This window comes from Gorilla gorilla, chromosome 1, assembly GCF_029281585.2.
Source record: "Gorilla gorilla gorilla isolate KB3781 chromosome 1, NHGRI_mGorGor1-v2.1_pri, whole genome shotgun sequence".
NCBI lineage: Eukaryota > Metazoa > Chordata > Mammalia > Primates > Hominidae > Gorilla > Gorilla gorilla.
The window spans coordinates 105,363,628-105,381,902 of NC_073224.2; the positions used below are offsets into that span (position 1 = coordinate 105,363,628).

An 18,275-nucleotide genomic window follows, 5' to 3' on the forward strand; every position below is an offset into this window, starting at 1 on the left:
AAATCACTCACATGGTTTTGGTATGAAATGGAATGAAACCGGGTGGTGGCAGTGTATTTGTGTGCACATGTGCACACTCACACGGGCAGGTGCATACAATTTGGAATGCCTACTTCCACTGCCTATTTTCAGTCTGGTGGTTTGAATGGAGTGTGTATATAAAGAGCACGAATAAACATAGTTCTGGATTTCCCCTTTCTGCACCAAGTACCTTGATTTCACATTTGGTTTGAAGCAAATATTTGTGTATTGCTTAAATAGCAAACATTTTCAAATATTCAAGGAAAATATTACATTTTTATAATCTCAGAAGGCAATAAAGGACAAAATTTCTTAGCTACCTGAAAAGAGGTAGTTTTTGTCTGGGGAAGAATAAACAGGTGGATGGTCGTTTGAGTGGACTAACCAATTTCTTTGAGCCAACCCATCTCAGCCTTGATTGGAGCAAAAAGCATAAGGATGTGGAGTGTGTGTGGTTTCTTGGAACTGGGGATCTCTGCTGAATCTACTCACAATGGGAGCAAAGCAGTTTCCATCACAATAATCGCTTTAACAATCGTGTGCCACTTCTTTCCAGGATCCAGAAGGGCTTGAGGATCAAAATGGCTTTTAAAAGTTCTTCACTTAAACAAGGCCACAGCCACAAGGCTACTTGGCCGAGTGTCTCTTGAGAAAGAGTGAGTGCCATTTTGTTCTTTGTTCCAATGACAGTTGTTGGTGCCACTGGGCCTCACCACCTGGCCTGTGTCATGAAGTCTCCCTCTTGACTGGGTCTAAGCCTTGAGTGGAAAGTGGGGGAGCCTCCCAATACTTCCTTGGAAACTCTTGGCAAGTAAATTGGGGAACATTTTCTTTGGAAGTCTCATTTTTCTCACCAAAATTTAGATATAGCTTCTGAAGCTAATTATTCTTTTTTCATTACAAAAAATGTTTTCCTTTATTTATTTATTTGCAGGCCCAGCCAAACTTGACTAGAAAAGAAGCCCGGGCAGGGGTTTGGATGAGCCCATGACGTGCAGCGCGCTCCGACCAATTGGGAGGCCGTGAAAAAGGGGAGGGCGGAAGTGACGAGCCGTATCCCTCCGCGGGGCGAGAGGGTCGGTGGGGGGAGTCGACGTCTCTCTCCCCCGCGCCAGCTCCCGTACACGGAGCCGCATTCCTTGGCCCCCCCACCCCCCTCCCTCGGGGCCCCCCCGCCCCCCTCGGGAAAAAAATCCACCCCAAATCACTCGAACCCGAGGGAGACTTCCTTTCACCCTTGGGGAGACGAGCTTTCAACGGTTACCTCTTCTTCGTCTCCCCCCAAGCCCCCGTCCCCTCCCCTGCTCCCACCCCCTTCTGGCGCTGGGTGTAAGGTCCCTTTAAGGCGACGGCGCCTTCCTCGGGTCAGACTACCGGCGGCGACGACCACGGGAGGTGAGTGAGCGAGCGAGCCTTCTCTCTCCCCACCCCCTGCTCCCGGGGGTTCCGTTATCTTTTCGCTCGGCGAGGCGTTCAGAGGCGAGACAATGAGAGGGGGATGGGGCCGGTACGCGCGGGGGTGGGGGCGGGGGGCCGGCGGTGCGCGCCCCCGCCCACCGCGAGTAGCGGCGCGGCCCGCGGCAGGGGCGGCCGCGGGGTGCGGCGCGCGAGCGCGAGTGTGTGTGCGTGCACCCCGGGCCGCGGGAGCCGCGCGAAGGGCCGGCGGCGGAGGCCCCTGCCTGCCGGCTGGCCGGCCGCCCCCGCCCCCCCGGCGCCCGCCGCGGCGCGCGCGCGCGCACTCGCGCCCCACGGCCCCGCACACAGCCCGACGTCCACACGCACGCTCGGCGCGAGGCGTCTCGGAGGAGTGGGCGGCGCGGGCGCGGGCGGTGGCCCGCTGGGGAAGGGGCGGGGGCGCGGGCGGTGGCGAGACGGCGGGGCGCGGCGGGAGGGGCCGGCGAGGGGGCGAGGCCGTGCGGCGGAGGGGGCGGGCGGCGGCGGAGCGGCCCCTGGGGGTGGGGGTGCGCGGCCCTCCCCGCCCCATTCCCGCTCCGAGAAGGAGTGGGGCGCTCGTTTTGAGCGGGAGGAGGAAAATGAGTGATTGCTGAGCCGATCCCTTGTGTTATGTAATCTCTGCTTGGTCTAATAGTACATCCTAAGCCTTAGTGCACTGCAGCTAGTTTACAAAGTCTCCTCCCTCGGTCCCCAAATTTCTTTTGGGATGGCGCCGTGATTTATAAAATGGAATGGGGCGGGGAATCTTTTATTTTCTGGTGATTATGTCCTGCCGCGGTGGGCGCCATGTTTATCCCGGGGACTATTTTCTTTAGATTCTTGGCACCTTTTGCAAAGGAGTACTGTCATTGATCTACTTGCTTTCCGTGTTTCTGCGTGTTGTTCTTATTTCCTTCCTCTCCAGATGTGGGATTCTCTCACACTGCTAGTAGCACTTGTTTTAGACATTCTTAGTTCAGAAAAAGGTAGTGATGATGAGTCCTTAGAGTCATTTAGTGGCCAGTCTCATTTTCGAAATGGAAACTAAGATGCAGTGGGACTATCTCAGAGCAGCCGCCGTCTTGATGCAAGCGGTGTAGCCCGTCCTTCCAAGCCCGTAGACACCTCTTACCGCAGCTCAAAACTCCACAGAAATGGGGTTTTACTTTTTTTTTTTTTTGAGACGAAGTTTCACTCTTGTCGCCCAGGCTGGTGTGCAGTGGCACGATCTCTGCTCACTGCAACCTCCGCCTGCCGGATTCCAGTGATTCTCCTGCCTCAGCCTTCCTAGTAGCTGGGATTACAGGCATGTGCTACCACGCCCGGCTAATTTTTGTATTTTTAGTAGGGACGAGGTTTCACCATGTTGGCCAGGCTGGTCTTGAACGCCTGACCTCAGGTGATCCGCCCGCCTTGGCCTCCCAAAGTGCTGGGATTACAGGCGTCAGCCACCGCGCCCGGCCGGGGTTTTACTTCTGTAGGCATTTACCCAACTAGAGGAAAGGGAAACGGAGGGGGCAGGGAGGGCTGCTCCTTGGCAAACGATTAATTTTGAGACACTATTGCTCAGGGTCTGAGAGCTTGAACTCTGAATTCGAACTGTTAGCACAATCGTTCTCAACTTCGGGGTGCATAAAAAGTAACTTGAAGGTGGTTAAACGTACAATTTGGGGGGCCTCATCCCCCAAATTTATTTGAATGGAGCAGAGGGGGGTTGTCATCTTTACATTTTCAAATGAGCAGTCCTGCGGCTGAGACTGATTAATGTAACCACTACATTGAGAATTACTGGTCTAACATAAAAGTGTTCAAGATGTTGAAACAAGTGACACCTTGTGCCGTTGATTTCCTTCCCTTTTCCAGAGCTGTGTTGGTGGTGTATCTCAAACTAAAGGAGGTAACAGAATGGACTCTTGGGACGAACATGATTTAGTTAGAGTTTCCACTCCCATCTTGAACTAGTGGTATAATGTAGGAAAGCAGTTCTCAAAGTGTGGACAGATGACCCATGGGGATCTCCTCTTACCCTTTCAGGGTAGCCTCAAGGTCATAACTATTTTCAAAATAATAGTAAGATGCTATTTATTGTTTTCACTGATACGCTGATGGTTCAAAAGCAAGGCTGGGTAAAACTACTGGCGGTACCTTAGCACAAAGCAAGTCAGTGGCACCAAACTACTTACTTGAGAATGCCCTTGAAGCAGTAAAATTTACTATTCTATTTTTATTTTTTTGAGGCGGAGTTTTGCTCTGTCGCCCAGGGTGGAGTGCAGTGGCACTATCTCGGCTCACTGCAATCTCTTCCTCCCTGGTTGTATTTTTAGTAGAGACAGTGTTTCGCCATGTTGGCCAGGCTAGTCTCGAACTCCTGACCTCAGGCGATCCACCTTCCTCGGCCTCCCAAAGTGCTGGGATTACAGGCATGAGCCACCGTGCCCGGCCTATTATTATTAAGTCTTAGCTTTTGACTACATGTCTTTTTAATTTTTAAGAATTTGTGATTAAATAAAGGGATAAAGCATTTATGCTGCCTAGGGAGGTGTGATTGTTGTCATGAAGGAAAAGCATTTGTGAGATTGGGTTGTGAATGAATGGCTTATTTCATGGAGTAGCATTTTTACTTGAAAGAACGACTGGCAGACTATGGTTTTTCACACTTAGTATTTGGCAGATATTTCTTGAAAATGAAGTGAGCTTGTCACTTTTAGGAAAACAACTGACAGTATTTATTACCAGTGATAAAATTTGGGTGAAAATTAGAATTTTTAAAAAGTTGACAGCTGGAGTTTGACAGCTTCCTAGTACTTAAAAGACTTTCCTTATGATATCAGTGGTTAAGGACTGCAATATTTTAAAATGTTGTATAATGAAATATGTTATTTGGAAGATGGGCATAACTCAGTAAATCTATACTTTGCAAATGACCAATGCATGATGTTGCAAAATCAAGCAAAGGTAAAAGATCCTTTGAAAATTCCAGATATAGCAATGGATTTTAACAGTAAAAAAAGTGGATTGATGTGGTTTCAGATTCCAAAATGTTAACTGTCCTTTAAGAAACTACTATTTGGCCTAGCGTGGTGGCTCACTCCTGTAATCCCAGCACTTTGGGAGGCCAAGGTGGAAGGATTGTGTGAGCCCAGGAGTTGGAGTTGAGCCTGGTCAACATAGTGAGACCCTGTCTCTATTTATTAAAAAAAAAAAAAAAAAAGAAACTACCGTTTGTTGAGTTTTAGTATTTACCAAACACAGTTATCTGAAAAGGTTATTAAAATACTTCTCCCTTTTCCGACTAGATTTTCATTATATACTTAACCAAAGCTACATATAGCAACAGACTGAATGCAGAAGTAACTGTGAGAATCCAACCATCTTTTATCAAGTTAGACATAAAAGAGATTTGCAAAATGCAAAACAACGTTACTTTTCTCACTTTTTGGAGGGAAAGTATTTTTTGTTGAAATGTTATTTATGTTAACTTGTAATGGGCTTGTCTTAAAATACATTGATAAATACTACATTTTAAAATTTTGAATGTGGTAAATGTGGAAAGATAAAATTCACATAAACAAAAGATCTTTGGCGTCTTCAATAATTTTAAGAGTCAAAAAAATGAGAATCATTCAGTCAGTCCTATGTTTCTGCTCTTTACATCATGCAAATCTAACTCCCTTGGGGAACTTGGGAGAATTTATAAATAGTTGAAGTTGATGGAAGAGGCAGTGACCTGGGGAAGAATTCTAAAGCAAAAAAAGCTTGCTTTGAATCCTAACTGGGATATTTACTAACTGTAACCTTGAGGAAGTTACTTCGTCTCTCTAAACCACTGTTTTGACCTTACCTGTAAAATACAAACTTTAGAGCTAGTTGATTACAAATCCTAGAGCTGGTTAATGCCTTTGCCATAATATCAATATGGTAACATTTTGATAGATTCTTTGGTATTCTTGTTTGTGGTATTAAGCCATATCCACAAAAACTTGTCTTTTTTTTTTTTTTGAGATGGAGTCTCGGTCTATTGCCCAGGCTGGAGCGTAATGGCGCAATCTCGGCTCACTGCACCCTCCGCCTCCTGGGTTCAAGCGATTCTCCTCCTTCAGCTTCCTCAGTAGCTGGGATTACAGGCACGCGCCACCACACCTGGGTAATTTTTGTATTTTTCTAGAGATGGGGTTTCACCATGTTGATCAGGCTGGTCTCAAACTCCTGACCTCTTGATCCACCCGCCTTGGCCTCCCAAAGTGCTGGGATTATAGGCGTGAGCCACCGCGCCCAACTGAAAAACGTATTTTTATATGTAACCAAGGGGAGGAGAGCAGAAAAGAGACACTAACGTATTGCTAGGTTTTAGCAGAGTTAAAAGAAATTGAAAGCATAGAAATGGAATTTAGGCAACACACAGCTGTCATTGAAGAAAAGCTTTCCATCATAGTATAGATATTTTTCTTGGAAAAGGGATTCCTGAATATTGAACCCCTTTAAAAAAGAGAACTTGTTGCTTACTTGTTTTAGTAAAGAGCACAGAACTAAATATTTGGGTGTTTCTTGATACAGGATTGGCTACCAGACAAGAGGAAAGTATTTTGAGTTTGGAAATTTTAGGTTATTAAGACTACTTAAAACCCTTATGATTCTTACATATGAGGTACTATAACAGATGTTGTGAGGGACAAAATGGGCTGTGCAAAAGACTGGATAAATAAAAGCTTATTACATGTTTAACTGTAGTTTTATACACAGATTAAGTATTCAGCCCTATAGGTTTTCTGGTATTAGTCCCAAAAATTGAGGTAACTTGAAAACATAATTACCAGTTATGTTGAGGATTATCATTGTTTATTTTTCACCCTGGAACAAGAAAGTGGTATTCTTAAAATGTTTGTTTTCTATAAAATATTTTTCCTGTTCCAAATGTTCTTTTTATGTTGATTTTTGGGCAGGTATGTACTGGCAGTAAATTGAAAACGTTAGATACCAAATTCTTCATTTCTGAATTCTTCATTCTTCATTTCTGGACTTTACAGCTATGAAAGAACAAGACAAAGGAATTCAGAGCTTCAAGAACCAAGTATGTCAGGATAGTTGTGGAAAACAGATCTTTTTCTCATTTTCTTTGAGATGAAGATAGGCAACATTTGCTGCCCATTAAATACCTTAAAAGTATACAGGTGTATCTGCAGGATTATTTTTGCTGCTTTTAAATAGTACATTGTTTTAAAAGGTCTGTTTTTATCTTGCCTTTACAATTATATAGACTTTTATTGACTAGCTGATCATATAGGGCCTTAGTATAAAGTAGACTACCATATTCGCCAGCATTTAATAAATAATCCCCTTCCCTCCAGGAGAGTATTTATCTGGTACTCCCATATTATGGATTGAAGGATGAGACAAGAGACTGAGTATTGCTGATAATTCTGTGTGAGCCTGCAGTGTTAAGTAAAACCTATTGAGTGCACAAAAAAATCATATTACAATTACTACAAAATAGAGAAACCACCTAGGTTACCAAGATGTCAAATAATGGATTAATGGAAGAAAGTAATGTACCTCCTTGGTAGCCTGCATAATCCACCTTAATTTGTTATTTCTTATTTAACTATTTTGCTATGTCTTAAGAAATGTATATTAAGTGAAAATGGATGCATAAAAATAAAAAAAGAGAAATGTATATATACAAGCTACATGAAAATTGGTCCTGGGAATAAATCAAGAAATTCAACCAACAAGGCTACCAGTTATTTAGTAAATACCAAAGAGATAGGCAGAATGTAGCAGTACAGAATATCACAGCTAAGATATGAGTAGGTAGTTCCATTCCCTCCTACCCCACCTCAGTTTTTATTAAGAAAATTTCACGCATGCGAAAAGGGAGAAAGAGGCTGGGCGCAGTGGCTCGCACCTGTAACCGAAGCACTTTGGGAGGCCAAGATGGGCGGATCACAAGGTCAGGAGTTCAAGACCAGCCTGACCAACATGGTGAAACCTGTCTCTACTAAAAATACAAAAATTAGCTGGGCGTTGTGGCGCATGCATGTAATCCCAGCTACTCAGGAGGCTGAGGCAGGAAAATCACTTGAACCTGGGAGGCGGAGGTTGCAGTGAGCCAAGATCACTCCAGCCTGGGCAACTGAGCGAGACTCCATCACAAAAAGAAGAAAAAAGAAAAGGGTGAAAAAATTCTACAAGGAACGCTTAAACTATCCACCACCTAGACAGAATGACATTTTTTTTTAAGACAGAGTCTCACTCTGTTGCCTAGACTAGAGTGCAGTGGCGCAATCTTGGCTCACTGCAACCTCTGCCTCCCGAATTCAAGCGATTATCCTGCCTCAGCCTTCCGAGTAGCTGGGACTACAGGCACCAGCCACCACGCATGGCTAATTTTTGTATTTTTAGTAGAGATGGGGTTTCACTGTGTTGGCCAGGCTGGTCTCGAACTCCTGTCCTTGTGATCCGCCTGCATCGGCCTCCCAAAGTGCTGGGATTACAGGCGTGAGCCACTGCGCCTGGTGACAGGATGATTTTTAATGTTTTGGCCCATGCCAAATATTTTTTGAAAGTTGGCATACTAGTATCTATAAGAAAATATCAAAATAGCCCGCCTGTAGTGACAACTACTTGGGAGGCTGAGGCATGAGGATCACCTGAGCCCAGGAGGTTGAGGCTGCAATAAGCCGTGATTGTGCCACTGCACTCCAGCCTGGGGGATAGAATGACACCCTGTCTCAAAAAAAAAAGCCAAATGTCTATGTATTTGTTTAACCCCTTGAAAGTCACTTTCAAGATATTTCTATTAAATATTTTGTGCATTTCCTAGGAATAAGTACATTCTCCTACATGAATATAATATGATTATCCTTTCTGTTTAAAAATTTTTTAGAGGAATCAGTTCTGTTTCCCAGATTGGTCTTGAACTCCTGACTTTAAGCAATCCTACCACCTTGGCCTGCCACCATGCCCGGCCAACATTGACTTTTTTTTTTTTTTTTTTTTGAGACGGAGTCTCACTCTTGTTGCCCAGGCTGGAGTGCAATTGCACCATCTCGGCTTACTGCAACCTCCACCTCCCGGGTTCAAGCAATTCTCCTGTCTCAGCCTCCCGAGTAGGTGGGATTACAGGTGCCCACCACCACGCCTGGCTAATTTTTGTATTTTTAGTAGAGACTGGGTTTCATCATATTGGTCAGGCTGGTCTCGAACTCCTGATCTCAGGTAATCCACCTGCCTTGGCCTCCCGAAGTGCTGGGATTACAGGCGTGAGCCACCGCGTCCAGCCGAACATTGACATTTTTAAAGAGACTCTATTAGTTTTATAGAATGTTCCATATTCTGCATTTGATTATTTCCTTCTAGAATGTCCCACCTTCTGGATTTATCTCATTATTTCTTTGTGGTGATACTTAATTTGTTCTTTTATTGCTGTATTTCTTGTAAATGCAAAGTTATATTTAAATAATGGATTTGGGCCAGGCGCGGTGCCTCACACCTGTAATCCCAGCACTTTGGGAGACTGAGGCGGGTGGATCACCTGAGGTCAGGAGTTGAAGACCAGCCTGACCAACATGATGAAACCCTATCTCTACTAAAAGTACAAAATTAGCCAGGCATGGTAATGCATGCCTGTAATTACAGCTCCTTGAGAGGCTGAAGCAAGAGAATCGCTTGCACCCAGGAGGTGAAGGTTGCAGTGAGCTGAGATCGCGCCATTGGGCTCCAGCCTGGGCAACAAGAGTGAAACTCCATCTCAAAAAATTAAAAAAAAAATAAATTAAAATAAATAAATAATTGATTTGATTCAGGTTAAATATTATTGTCAGTAATACTTCATACATTGTTTTTGGCTTTTCTTGTGTATTTGTTTGCAAAAAAATGCCATAGACAAAACAGCTGATAACTAATGTGAATTATTAGTCAATAGTTTATTGGTTAATGTTTTTCTTTTTTCTTTCTCTTTGAGACAGTCTCCTGCCTCAGCCTCCTGAATAGCTGGGATTACAGGCATGTGCCACCACACCTGGCTAATTTTTGTATTTTTTTTTTTTAGTAGAGACGGGGTTTCACCACATCTCTGGTCATGGTCATGGCCAGGCTGGTTTCGAACTCCTGGCCTCAAGTGATCCACCCACCTCGGCCTCCCAAAGTGCTGGGATTACAGGCGTGAGCCACTGCACCGGGCCTGGCTAATGTTTTTCTATTTAAACATACTATGATCATAACCTTTGGCTTTTGAGATACAGAGCTACTGTAACTTTTAAGTTCAACCATAAATAAGATTTTTGAGGAAGAACATAGAAATAGGTTTCCATTTTGTCACTTTGAGGCATTGCTCTCTGCAAAAATGATTTGAAAGTTGAAGAAGCTAGAAGAGTTTATATGTAGCAAAAGTAACCTGTAGAGGAATTGTAAAGGGGCCACAACTAGAAAAAATTTAGAACTGGGGAGGCTGGGCACGACTGCTCATGCCTGTAAAACCCAGCACTTTGGGAGACCAAGGCAAGCAGATCACTTGAGTCCTGAAGTTCAAGACCAGCCTGGGCAATATGGCAAAACTCTAGCTTTATAGAAAATACAAAAATTAACCAGGCGTGGTAGCACATGCCTGTAGTCCCAGCTACTTGGGAGGCTGAGACGGGAGGGTTGCTTGAGCCCAAGAGGTCGAGGCTGCAGTGAGTTGAGATCACGCCACTGCACTACAGCCCAGGCGACAAAGACCCTGTGACCTAAAAGTTGTCAGATGAATATGAAGATAAAATCAAGTTCCTGGCTGGGTGCTGCGGCTCATACTTGTAATCCCAGCACTTTGAGGAGGCCAAGGCAGGTATCACCTGAGGTCAGGAGTTCAAGACCAGCCTGGCCAATATGGTGAAAACCCATCTCTACTAAAAATACAAAAACTAGCCGGCCGTGGTGGTGGGCACCTGTAGTCCCAGCTACTTGGGAGACTGAAACAGGAGAATTACTTGTACCCGGTAGGCGGAGGTTGCAGTGAGCCGAGATCGTGCCTCTGCGCTCCAGCCTGGGCGACAGAGCAAGACTCCGTCTCAAAAAAAAAAAAAAAAAAAAGTCAAGTTTCACAGGTAGGTGATTATAGGATGAAACAGACTAGGTATATATGGGTTTTATAAAAAAATTTTTAACATACAAGATATAACCATTTGAATAATTCATAAGAACCTTGTTCTGCTCTGTTGCAGAGTTTTTGAGACGGAGTCTCGCACTATCTCCCAGGCTGGAGTGCAGTGGTGCAGTCTGCAAGCTGCATCTCCCAGGTTCACGCCATTCTCCTGCCCCAGCCTCCCGAGTAGCTGGGATTACAGGCGGCCGCCACCACGCCTGGCTAATTTTTTGTATTTTTAATAGAGATGGGGTTTCACCGTGTTAGCCAGGATGGTCTTGATCTCCTGACTTCGTGATCCGCCCACCTCGGCCTCCCAAAGTGCTGGGATTACAGGCGTGAGCCACTGTGCCTGGCCTGAGAGGACAAATATTTTTAAAAAGTTCTTTATGTATAGAATGTGGGATGATTTTTTTTTAATTGCCCTCGTTTTCAGAACATGTATTCAGTTTGATCAGTGATTTTCAGTCTTGGCACTATTGCCATTTAGGGTCGGATAATCTCCAGGCTATCCTATGCATTGTAGGATGTTTTGTAGCACTCCTGGCCACTACCCACTAGATAGGTCAGTAACGCCTCTCCTCACCCCCACCCTGATTGTGACTACCAAAAATGTCTTTAGGCATTGCCAAATGCCCTCTGGGGGGCAAACGTGACCTCTGATAAAATTCACTGTCACTTATGAAGGTTCCTTAATTATTTATGCCTTTTATGAACTAGGGTTCCCTTGATGTAAGCTAGGTACAGGTGTTGAATGAATTCCTTCTGCAGATGTAGTGTATAGCTTGGGCGGTGCCTGATATATGTTGGAGAACACTGGAATATGATGAAATATTTTATCACTATTGGGAATTTAATTGAAGGTTCGAAATGAGCTCTTGTTTTGAAAGTAAAGGTGTAGGCTTTCTGCTGTATCTAAATCTCTGTTTTCCACCTCTGCCACCACCCCCTCTGCCACCACCCCCTCATGCATTTGCTTGAAAAAGATCCTTACTAGCTTAGGAATAGTTGAGAATTTTGTTTGAAATGTTTGACATGATCTGTCTATATCTTGTGTTCAAGGAAAGATAGTTTTGTTTGTTTGCGTGTTTGTTTGTTTGTTTGTTTTGAGAACAGGGTCTTGCTCTGTTGCCCAGGTTGGAGTGCCGTGGCTTGATCACAGCTCACTTCAGCCTCCACCTCCTGGACTTAAGAGATTCTCCCACCTCAGCCTGTTGAGTAGCTGGGACTACAGATGTGCATGCCACCAGCACTCTGCTAATTTTTCTACTTTTTATAGAGATGAGATTTCACCAAGTTGCCCAGGCTGGTCTCGAACCTCTGGGCTCAAAGAATTAGGGCTCAAGCAGTTCTCCCACCTCAGCCTCCTGAAGTGGTGGGATTACAGGCAAAGAAAAGATAGTCTGGAAAAGTTACTTGCTAAAAGGCTTGATTAAACTAAATGTGTCCTCTTTGTTAACCTTTGATTGTTTGATTATATTTTTCTTAAAATTTTATCTTTTTAAAATAATATTTTAAAAATTTTAATAGAGATGAGGTCTCTCTATGTTGCACAAGCTGGTCTCGAACTCCTGAACTCAGGTAATCCTCTCACCTCAGCCTCCCGAAGTGCTAGGATTGCAGATGTGAGCCACCACACCTGGCCAAAATTTCTTAACTACATATAAATTATCTTAACGATCTAGGTATTTTGTTAGGGGAATACATACAGTCAGGATAGGATAAGAGGGGAAGTAATGAGTGGTTTAATAAATATATAAGACAAACATTTCAAGTAAAAATTTCAGGAGAAAGTTTTTTTTTAGGTTTCTAAGAAATATATTTGTGGATGTGGAATTTTTCTGTCAGATGACGTAAGAGCAAAGTTGAAGATAGCTAATACTTGGGGATTCATATGGAGGTAATTTTTTATTTAAAATGAGCAAGAAGGACCCTAGCCTTTTATTGTGGTCTTGGAAACTCATTCCCCACCAGTATCATTCCTTGAAGAAATGGTTGGTTCTAGGTCTGGGGCAGGAAATGTATGAGATAAGCTGAAACATCTTGACTATCAGCAAAGATTTTATCAAACAATACTAGGGTTGTGTCAGAAGGACTCAGCAGCCAACTGAAGACGTTCCCACTGGCCAAAATAGGGCACATTGAGTATCTGTAAAGATGACTGCATGGATCAAAACACATCAAAAGCTGGGCACAGTGGCTCATACCTGTAATCCCAGCACTTTGGGAATCCAAGGCAGGTGTGTTGCTTGAGTCCAGGAGTTTGAGACCAGCCTGGGAAACATGGTAAGACCCCCTCTCTACAAAAAAAAAAAAAAAAAAAAATTAGCCAGACATGGTGGCTCTTGGTTATCCCAAGAGTTAGTTAGCTCTTTGTCCCAAGAGTTACTCAAGAGGTTGAGGTGGGAGGATTTCTTGAGCCTGGGAGGTGGAGGTTGCAGTGAGCTGAGATTTTGCCACTGTACTCCAGCCTGGATGAGACCACATCTCACAAAAAAAGAAGAGAAAAAAGAAATTGGGATAATGACTAGATATTTGATATTAAGGGATTATCAATTTTTTAGGCATGTAATGGTAATACAATTTTTTTGTTTTTAAGATGGAGTCTTGCTCTGTTGTCCAAGCTGGAGTGCAGTGGCACAGTCTCGGTTCACTGCAACCTCCGCCTCCTGGGTTCAAGCAATTCTCCTGTCTCAGCCTCCTGAGTAGCTGGAATTACACACCTGGCTAATTTTTGTATTTTTAGTAGAGACAGGGTTTCACCGTGTTGGCCAGGCTGGTCTCAAACTCCTCACCTCATGTGATCCGCCCGCCTTAGCCTCCCGAAGTGCTAGGATTACAGGCTTGAGCCACCTCGCCCAGCCATACAATTTTTTTAAACTATAGTCTTTTAAAGTCCTTATCTTTTAGACCTACATACCAAAATATTTATGAATATGATGTTTTAGAGATTTGTTTCAATATAATACGGGGAAGTGGGGGCATAAATGAAGGAATCCATTTTGAGTTGATAATTTTTGAAACTGTGTGACGAATACATGTCTAACTTTTTTATTCAATTAAAATTTGTATCATTAAAATTAGCAGAAAAGGAACCACTACAATTTTGATTCAGAGACTCATAGTTGTAGTATGAAAATTTGCCTCTTCAGTTGTTGCAGTATGATTCCCAAATTTACTGCCCATCCAAGTTTTCCTTTTTTTTTTGAGACGGAGTCTTGCTCTGTCGCCCAGGCTAGAGTGCAGTGGCACGATCTCAGCTCACTGCGACCTCCACCTCTCAGGTTCAAGCGATTCTCCTGCCTCAGCTTCCTGAGTAGCTGGGATTACAGGCGTGTGCCACCACACCTGGCTAATTTTTGTATTTTTAGTAGAGATGGGGTTTCACTATGTTGGCCAGGCTAGTCTTGAACTCTCAACCTCAGGTGATCCCCCCGCCTCGGCCTCCCAAAGTGTTGGGATTACAGGCATGAGCCACCGCGCCCGGCCGTTTTCCTCTTGATGTAGCACTGTATTCACTATGGGCTGGCTTTAAATATCTGAAATTCGCATTTCTGTTTGGCAGTTTTGAAATAAAAAATGAGAAATTAAAATGCCCCTTAAGGATTACATTTCAGCATAATTTTTTTAGTGTGATAAGTATCCAATCCTTCATAGCAAGAAATTAGGGAAGAGGGAATAAAATTCGTTGTTTTTTGTTTTTTTTTCTTTATGAGAAAGATTTGGTATGGAAGGAGGTTAAATGTGTGGAACGATAGTTTGGGAAGATCTGTTTTTTTTTTTTTTTTTGAGGAGGGCACATTTTCAGAATCTGGATATACATGTTAACACTGCATATTTAGTAATTCCTGTCTTCTGTGTTCAAAAATAGTTGAAAGGCTGCCCTTGCCATGATCGGGGCTAAAAAAAAAAAAAAAAGTTGAAAGGAGACTGTATGCCGTGGATCACTTGAAAGACCACAGAGAATGGTGGTGTTTCTTGAGAATCTTGGTAGAAATATTAAATACTGCATTTTATTATGTTAGTATAAGATTTCCTTTTGATAACTAGAAAACTACAAGAAGGATCTAAATTTGAATTTTCTATTTTTGGTTTGCTGAATATTTATATTAGGTTGATATATCTCTGTTGTATCATGTTTTAGACCCTGAGTTATAGATGCTGAAAGTGAAAGGAATTGATCACATCCTGAGATAGCAGAGTGTAGGTCAGAATCAAGGACAGTTTTGAAAAATTTGGCTTCAGTGTCTTTCAGAGATGCTTTGTGTATAAGTCTGTGAAATATGTTCAGTCAGCAGACCTAATATTTTCTGAGTTGACAAACCTTATTAGCTAACTCCATCTTCTATGTTGTTAAAAAAAAAAGGAAAATATTTCCCCATAAGTTGGATTTTCTTTCTTTTCTTTCTTTTTTTTCTCTTTTTTTTTTTTTTTTTTTTTTGAGACAGAGTCTGGCTTCTGTTGCCCAGGCTGGAGTGCAGTGGCGTGATGTTGGCTCACTGCAACCTCTGCCTCCTGGGTTCAAGCGATTCTCCTGCCTCAGCTTCCTGAGTAACTGGGATTACAGGCGTGTGCCACCATGTCCGGCTAATTTTTGTATTTTTAGTAGAGGTGGGGTTTCACCATGTTGGCCAGGCTGGTCTGGAACTCCTGACCTCAAATGATCCACCCTTCTCGGCACCCCAAAGTGTTGAGATTACAGATGTGAGCTACTGTGTCCGGCCAAGTTGGATTTTCTTTTCATTTTGAGTCTTTTAATTTACATTGGATATCTTGGCAGTACTCATACCTAAGGAGAAGAGATATTTTTCTCACTTGATTAAAAAGTAGTTAGGACATAAACATCTTTCTTTGCCATCTTTTCAGATCTACCCTTTTTGGTTATTTCCATTTGTTTTTTATTTTATTTTGTAGGGATGGGGTATTGCTCTCCAGCTCTCCAGCTCAGGCTGGAGTGCAGTGGCACCACTGCAGTTACTGTAACCTCGAGCTCACTGTAACCTCGAACTCCTGGGCTCAGGCGATCCTCAATCCTCCTACCTCATCCTCCCTGGTAGCTGGGACCACTGGTGTGTGCTGCACGCCTGGCTAATTTTTAAAAAAATTTTGTAGAGATGGAGTCTTGCTATGCTACCCAAGCTGGAGTTCTTTCCATTTCTCTCACAAGGTCAAATGGAAGAAATTTCAATATTCTTATTAAAATTCATTGCTTTATCAAACAAAGAACTGAAACTCTTAAGGTATTGTAAATACTTAAGATAAAAGAACACCCTTTTGGATATGCTATTAAAATAACCACAGGCATGACATTGAAAACCACAATTTGTATTCTGATAGGTCTTCATATTCCAAATCAAAGTTTTCATATGTGTGGAGAGTTTGCTTGTAAGTGGTCAGGACAAAAGTAGGTCCTTGAAAACCATCGGCAGAGGTTATTATCCACAGTTTATATTCATTCTGCTGGGTGTTGGATATTTGCGCATTAATTATCTGTTGACTAAGCTCTCAGAAAGTTATACAGCAAAGAACAATGGAATAAAATTAAGTAAGGAAAAAGTTTTTGAAAATATATTTTGTAGTGGAATTAGACTGGAAAACAAAGGCATGTGTTGTCTTTGTCTCAAAGAATACCTGTGATATGGATTTGATTTCTTTTTAATTCAGTTTCTGGCTAGTATTGTCTTCATATAATTAAGCCTGAAAATAAGAGAATTTAAGTAAGTTGATCCCTTAGATCTTTTTCTTTCCTCACCCCCTTTGTGGCTTTGGTTTAGAAAGACAGAAATAATTAAAATAGAAGATTAAAGACCAGTTAGAATCCAGTTAAGCACTTTACCCATTAAAACCCAGACTGCCCCTGGCTATAGCTGATTCACTGGGGCACTGCAAGATTGTTTTCAATTTTCAAGGGAAACAATGCCATCTGTTGGGCATCTTGCAAACTGCTACTGTCAGGATGTATAGCCCTAACTAAATACTCAATAAACAGAATGGTTAGGTTGGTTGTTTGGTTTTGGTTTTCGCTTATGGATGTAGCAGCACAATTACTAAGACACTAGGGACACTTAGAGCCTTTGCAGTAAAGGCTTTGTTTGAACATTGAGCAGTAATAGTACTCCCGTTCCAACACAGAGAAACTGACCCTTAGTAAACTGTTATTGGAGGGCAGAATAGCATTAACTCTTTGTTTGCAATGCAGAGATACAGACTTTATTTATTTATTTATTTATTTTATTTATTTTTTTTGGGATGGACTTTCGCTGTTGTTGCCCAGGCTGGAGTGCAGTGGCGTGAATTGTGGCTCATTGCAACCTCCACTCCCATGTTCAAGCGATTCTCCAGCCTCAGCCTCCCGAGTAGCCGGGATTACAGGCATGCACCACCACGCCCGGCTAATTTTGTGTTTTTAGTAGAGATGGGTTTTCTCCGTGTTGGTCAGGCTGATCTCGAACTCCCGATCTCAGGTGATCCTACCTCAGGTGATCCGCCCACCTCGGCCTCCCAAAGTGCTGGGATTACAGGCGTGAGCCACTGCACCCGGCTCAGACTTTAATTTTTTAAAGGGACATGTAATTTAGGCAGTGTTTTCAAATTAAGGGTTGACTCCAAAATCACAGTGGAATGGCCTCCAGGATTTCCTAGACTAGACGTACAAGGTAGTAGTAGGACTGGGACTAGAGTATGACAAGTAAGGTTCTCATCTTAGATGCAAAATTTAAAGGAGTACAGAGAGGTTCAGTAATCATAATAGATGCATTTTAATGCATCATTTTAAAAGATCAATATTAATGCAGAACAATCCATAATGAACAGAATATCTATTTTAAATAAAGACTGAATCCGATCCTGCACTTGCTTGACTCACCTCACTGTCCTCATCCTAACCCTGGCCCTGGGTATTACACATTAAACTTTTTGTTGTTGTTGTTGTTTTTGAGACGGAGTCTCTATTGCCCAGGCTGGAGTGCAGTGGTGCGATCTTGGCTCACTGCAACCTCTGCTGCCTGGGGTTCAAGCAATTCTCCTGCCTCAGCCTCCCAAGTAGCTGGGATTACAGGCGCCTGCCAGCGTGCCCGGCTAATTGTTGTGTTTTTAGTAGAGATGGGGTTTCACCATGTTGGCCAGGCTGGTCTTGAACTCCTGACCTCGTGATCCACCCACTTCAGCCTACCAAAATGCCGGGATTACAAGCATAAGCCACTGTGCCTGGCCTAAACTTTTATAATCCTAATTTTTTTTTTTTTTTTTTTTTGAGACAGAGTCTCACTCTGTCCCCCAGGCTGGAGTGCAGTGCTGTGATCTTGACTCCCTGCAACCTCTGCCTCCTGGATTCAAACGATTCTCATGCCTCAGCCTCCCAAGTAGCTGGAATTACAGGGGTGCACCGCCACGCCTGGCTAATTTTTGTATTTTGAGTAAAGACAGGGTTTTGCCATGTTGGCCAGTCTGGTTCTCTAACTCCCAACCTCAGGTGATCCACCTCCCTCGGCTTCCCAAAATGTTGGGATTACAGGCGGGAGCCACCATGCCCGGCCTGTAACCCTAATTATTAAATAATTTGCTGTGGAATGGATTCTAATATTCAATAATAAAAGTTGTAATTCTGAACCCTTGGAAATGGAGGAAGGCTAGAGGATATGATAAAGGAGCCCAAGGAGGTAGGTTACCAATGGAGTCAAAGTTCTGATTTCATATTTGGTAT

General features: G+C 43.1%; 1 protein-coding gene across 13 annotated transcripts in view; it reads left to right on the forward strand.

Moving 5' to 3' along the window:
* The first annotated feature begins 1,044 nt into the window (after nucleotides 1–1,044).
* The window catches only part of POGZ (pogo transposable element derived with ZNF domain), a 56,605-nt gene continuing 39,374 nt past the window's right edge, over nucleotides 1,045–18,275 (forward strand). For 3 of the 13 annotated variants that reach the window (XM_031010021.3, XM_031010036.3, XM_031010048.3), the window contains exon 1: nucleotides 1,062–1,416. The gene's annotated coding sequence lies outside the window, so the exon portion shown is untranslated. The other 10 variants (XM_019022485.4, XM_055358080.2, XM_019022477.4 and 7 more) reach the window with 8 other exon arrangements.